At 38.4% G+C, this 5,268-nt stretch overlaps 1 protein-coding gene across 2 annotated transcripts in view; it reads right to left on the bottom strand.

The window, feature by feature from the left end:
* Window positions 1-350: 350 nt before the first annotated feature.
* DIPK2A (divergent protein kinase domain 2A) overlaps window positions 351-5,268 on the bottom strand; it is a 78,457-nt gene continuing 73,539 nt past the window's right edge. For both annotated transcript variants that reach the window (XM_078666431.1, XM_078666430.1), the window contains exon 3: window positions 351-5,268. This exon is cut by the window's right edge and continues 1,327 nt beyond it. The gene's annotated coding sequence lies outside the window, so the exon portion shown is untranslated.

Genomic DNA, 5,268 nt, shown 5'->3' with positions numbered 1-5,268 from the left:
ATAAAGTTAACAAATTGCTCCAGAATTCTCTTTATTTCATTCTGTTATTTTCTCTTTTATCATGTATTGTTTTTATGTTTCCATTCAAATGATAATCACAATCTCCAGCCCTTATTCCCAGCCTTTAATCCAATGCATTTCAGCTAACTAGTAGCCTTCATCAGGGAACTGGGGTCTAAAACTGGGGTGAAGTGGCCTATTTTTACACTGAGCCATGTACGAATGAGTGTTTTTCCTCACGAGCAGTCCATCACATCTAGGCAAAGAAACTCCGAATTCAAACTTTATAAACACATATTTACGTTTGCAATGGCAAAAAGAACATTAATAGACAATTAAGAAATATGAGACTAGTTTAAGTATTGTTTATTAATCAGTCATTAAAAGCTGAACAATCAACTTTCTTGAAATATAAAGGCACAGAAGACTGTCTTTGAGATTCTGAAATTAAATAACTTTTAAGACATATAATGCACATAAAAACCTCCAATAGTCAAATCATTCTCAACATATTGGCTGGTTCACAAAATATAATCACTATTGACTAAGCCATGATTGGTGCAAATCAAACTAGATTTATTGCTCTGTACATAAACTCTGTTTTGATTGCATTTGTAAAAGGAACAAAACATCAGCATTTTGGAATGGAACATTTGCCAGTAGTCATTTCTTTTTAATTTACCCCTTAAGAATCAGACATTATCCAAACTACAATTGTATGAAGTTCATTGATGAAGACCGGCCTCTAGAGGCTGGCAAGAGTTACCAAACACGTTCAGAACAATGGCTGTGTTCAAACTTAAGAGCCAGGAAAGAAACAACAAATTATACACTATACACATTAAAAAATATGCGAAGGATTGTAAAAACAAGCTGTTTACCTGTAAATAACTAAAAACTCCAGACACATTTTTGTAGTGGGAATGCAAATTGACTTAAGTGCTTTACAGTTCTTGAAGTACAAAAATATTCAAGCAAACTTTCTTTTGAGAAACTAAAATCAGCATATTGGTTATGCATTCTTTAGCCTATGCAATAAAACACTGCAGCATCTTCAACAGATTAGTCAATCAGCTGGCAATTTACTTCACTCGCAACATGCTAATCTAATTGTGCACACGCAGTAAATACAATATTTGCAAGTCACAATGCATAAAACGAGTGCAATGGTGATCCCTTTTCAAATTAAAGGACATTTTGAAGCCAGCTATGTAATGCACTATTTGGATGGAATGTATGGGAAAAATGTATACAAAACAACCCATAAACTGAATGAGTCAGAAACCGATGTGATACATGCAGAACACACAACGAAAAAAATATATCCATGGCAAAGGTTTGCTGACATCCTTCGCATAGGCCCAAAACTATGGGGGATTTGAATGCAGAAAGGATTACGGACAAATGAAAAGCAGTGATCTCCTTTGTGGTTAGATAGCCTAGCAAAGCCCCCATACCTTTAGTACTGCATACTGCAGAACAAGTTCAGAGTCATGCAAACTAAATTCTTGATGAAAAGGTTACCAGACAGCAAATGTGGTCACAGTATGATTGAATCTAAGAGCAATGTAACCCCCACAATAAGTGACATTCAACCACTCCCAATTTTTAGCCATCACCATCACGACTAGTAGGTCCAGATTTCTTAACAGTTTGCACCAGGTTGCATCCCAAAAGTGAATCAAAAAATGGCACAGTGTTGTTTTGGGGTTTGCAATCCTGCAAAACGTCTTTTGCTCTGAAAAATAGTACGAACATAATTTAAAGAGTGGGTGTTTTCATGGGCATTCCCTTATATCACCCATAGAACAGCCCTATTTACTTTAAGAAAAGTAAATGCCACCGAATTGCACCAAAACACATAAGCCTCTAAGGTAGGAGTAACATTGTCGAAAGTTTGCTCTTCTCCAACTTTGACCAAATTCACTCGTGTGATTAATGCACAGAACATATACAAATTTGCACATGTTTTAAACCGTATAACAATAGTACTTCGGACAGAAGGATACTCTTCCATTACAAAACTTATACTAGACTTCAAGCACACACCGTAGCACTTAGGTGCAAGGGTGCTTCCATGGCGTATGCCTGCCTAAAGGTCGCCAGTGGGAGAAAGAACACCATCACAGCATAGTAAATATCAATCACAGCCTAGTAAATATGGCACTACTCACTCACTTTTCAGCCAACAAGCTCAGTTGCTGAGATTTGTCAAATGTCATAAAACTCTGCACTGTAATTTGAGCTAAAGTATGCTTGGTGCCGTTTGCTTCAGAAAAAAAGAAAAAGCTGACCTGATGGTCACCCAAGACAGAAGGCCATTTGACTGCTACGGATTGATGCAGCTTCAGTTTGGTGATTTTTCTACAAAATTGGCAGTTTCTGTAGTTCAAACTTTTTACTGACAACCACCACTGAACAGAGCACAAAAACACTATTTGTGAAGCTTCGTAAACTAGAGCAAAGAAATAACTGATTACTGAAGAGGAGTACTTTTCATTTGAATCTCAAACCCAACGTTCTCAGACCCACTAATGTGAATTTGGCCTTCAAGTTACACTAGTCTAGCTCTTTGAGGGGGAAGTGGGGAAAACATTTGACAGAAAATGGTCATAGCCTTATGAGAGGTGGTTAGATTTAGTTCATTCGGACAGCCAAATGGATAGGGCACTTACATTTCCTCCTATCTGATAAAGCTCGAAAATTGGCAATGAGGACAGAACAGGGCTGTCCACGTTTGGAATATTTGATGATTAAAGGTGTGCTGTCAAATAAATAGTATCAATAATAGGTCAGAAGCTCACAGCGCTTCAACAAATGTTAAATCTGGTGAGGTATTTAGGTGCCATATAGTGGCAAATTAGTGTAGCACTATATCAAAGAAAGCAGAATCATCCTCAGTTTAGTACGAACTGGGATTGAAATCTGTGAAGGAAACTTCAGCACTGCACAAACGTCTTTGCTCACATTAGATTATTATATGGTTAGAAAATCTACAATGGTGGCGTTATGACCTGAATAGGATGTCAATATTCAATGAGAGACATGTGAAATGTCCAATGAGGTGTAATAAGGAACCGTCTACCTGTATTTGGTGGCATCACCTGGTTTTACAACCTCTTAGGCCAAAGTTCTTGCGTGGATCAAATAGGATTACAGAGGAGTTTCTATTTAATCAATTAAGGATATTTTTAGGGGTTCCACAAAAGGTCAGAATGACCGTAGATGCTCTGGAAAGGTCCTCGAGCCACTCTCTTGGTAGGGGAATGTTTTTTATTTGTGACGGTGCAGATACCCATCATTTCCCTATAACAGAAAGTGTGACATTAGATTTACCAATGCTTTTTCTACATTTTCTTTTATAGAGTCCCTGCTTTCAGTTACTTGGTTTTAAGATGTAAAGGTAGTCAAAAAAATGTTTGACACGCGGAGGGAGGGAGGGGGGGGGGGGGTTAAGGAGGGCAAGTACCAGAATTACAAGCAGTGGATCCATCGACTATGGCACATTCTGGGGGTGGAGAGGCTCTCAGCCACGCTAAAACAGCAAATAGACACATTCAGGGAGGCTTTGAGTCCATTTATAGGCTTATTATCTCAGGAGTTCACCGAATTGACTTGCCCCAGGTATTTATGAATATTGAGATTAACCGACCCTACGGCCCAATAGAATTATCTAGTACACGACACAGATTTCAGGAGCCTAAAGATAAGCAACACATTTTGGTTAGGTACAGGGAGGTGGGGATCTTATTAACTAAAGAGGTGTAAGTGAGCACAGTATGGTTAGCAATACTCAAATTCCATTAACCATTTTACTGGACTCCCCAGTTTACTCTGTTTCAGAAGTCAGTTTTTAACTCAATTTTAAAAAGATTACTGAATGATGGAAATCTGATTAACTCAATGTGTTGCCCCAAAGCGGTTTCTAGGGAAACTAAAAAACAAAAAAAAATTGTTTAAATAAATAAAAAACTCCTGTGAAAGGTTTGAGCGGAATTCAGATGGTTTAAGCTCTCAGAATTGAAATGTTTACAGTTTAAATGTCCCCACAAGTCTGCATGGTATTTGCCTCATTATGATGCCAGAATTTACGGAAACACAACAGTTTAATAGTGGATAACAGGAGTATCAGCAGAGCCTTTAAAATAGCGGTTCTGTTACCACAGAGGCTGCTACATAATTCACCATCATTTGCATAATTTGCAGATTAACAAAAAAAAATTGTGTGAACTGCATGCACTTTTACAACCTGCCCAATTAGATTCCGACATACTGAGCAACTGACGCGCAAAGGTCACCTGCAGAAAAAGGCAAACTGATTGGAAAACCTTCAACATGAGGTCTTCAATTGTTTTAAATTTATTTTATCTGACTCAGTGCCCCCTTCAGTGCAGAAGGTTTTGCTTTATTGCTCTCGCACAATGTTGGAAGTCTACCATTGTCTTCCGACAGATGCAAGTGTATACAATTATACATGTGTGAATGTAGCCATTAATCGGTCCTATGATGCACATGCATGTTTGTGCAAGCACTATCTGAACAGCTAGTTCAATTTTGAAGGACAACCTGGCAGGGAGGCTTAAACAAATAAGCTGGCTTGGGCAACCTAGCATGACTTTCAATGTCAAAGACTTCTGTGGTGTGGCTTCTGCCTATCCTTTCGTTATTGCCAAAGGGGCATAACCGCTGTTTTTCCAGAGGTGAGATATAATCTGGGAATTTGTGGTCAAAGAATTAAGGATTAGACAATTAAAGCAAATGGTGCAGACAACAGCACTAAAACAGATGTCACAAGTGTATTTTTATTTAGGTTCCATCTCAACGCTGCCAGGAATGATGAATTACAATGGAGGCACTGCACGTAGTTGGTGCAAACAAGATGTTTTCCTTGGTTGTCGAGCACAACAACAAAAAATGAACACCTGCCCTGCTTTTCCTACTCTAACAATTTAGGTGGGATTAACATTATTCCAAGAGACACTGGAGCAGCAAATACCATGTAATAAGTGAGACAGAAGACTAAGAAACCAATTTCTAATTTTAACATTTTGGACCAAACCGCATGAGAGGCAGGGAAAGGAATGAAGCATGGCTAGATTTAAAACCCACCATTTATTCTTGCTTTCTTCCAGAACATTTTGGAGTAATCTTAAAGATCAACTACTGTAGTGTCTTTAGCAGATCATTTGACTACAAGACTCAGACTGCAGCTTGCTCTCTCCCGGTTTCGGTTGGATTCCTTCCACCATCCCAAAAGCTTCACGTGCT

Source organism: Lissotriton helveticus, chromosome 11 (genome assembly GCF_964261635.1).
Source record: "Lissotriton helveticus chromosome 11, aLisHel1.1, whole genome shotgun sequence".
In the NCBI taxonomy this organism is placed as follows: domain Eukaryota; kingdom Metazoa; phylum Chordata; class Amphibia; order Caudata; family Salamandridae; genus Lissotriton; species Lissotriton helveticus.
Note: the sequence above shows the minus strand (reverse complement) of the source record. Positions and strands in the feature narration are given on the sequence as shown.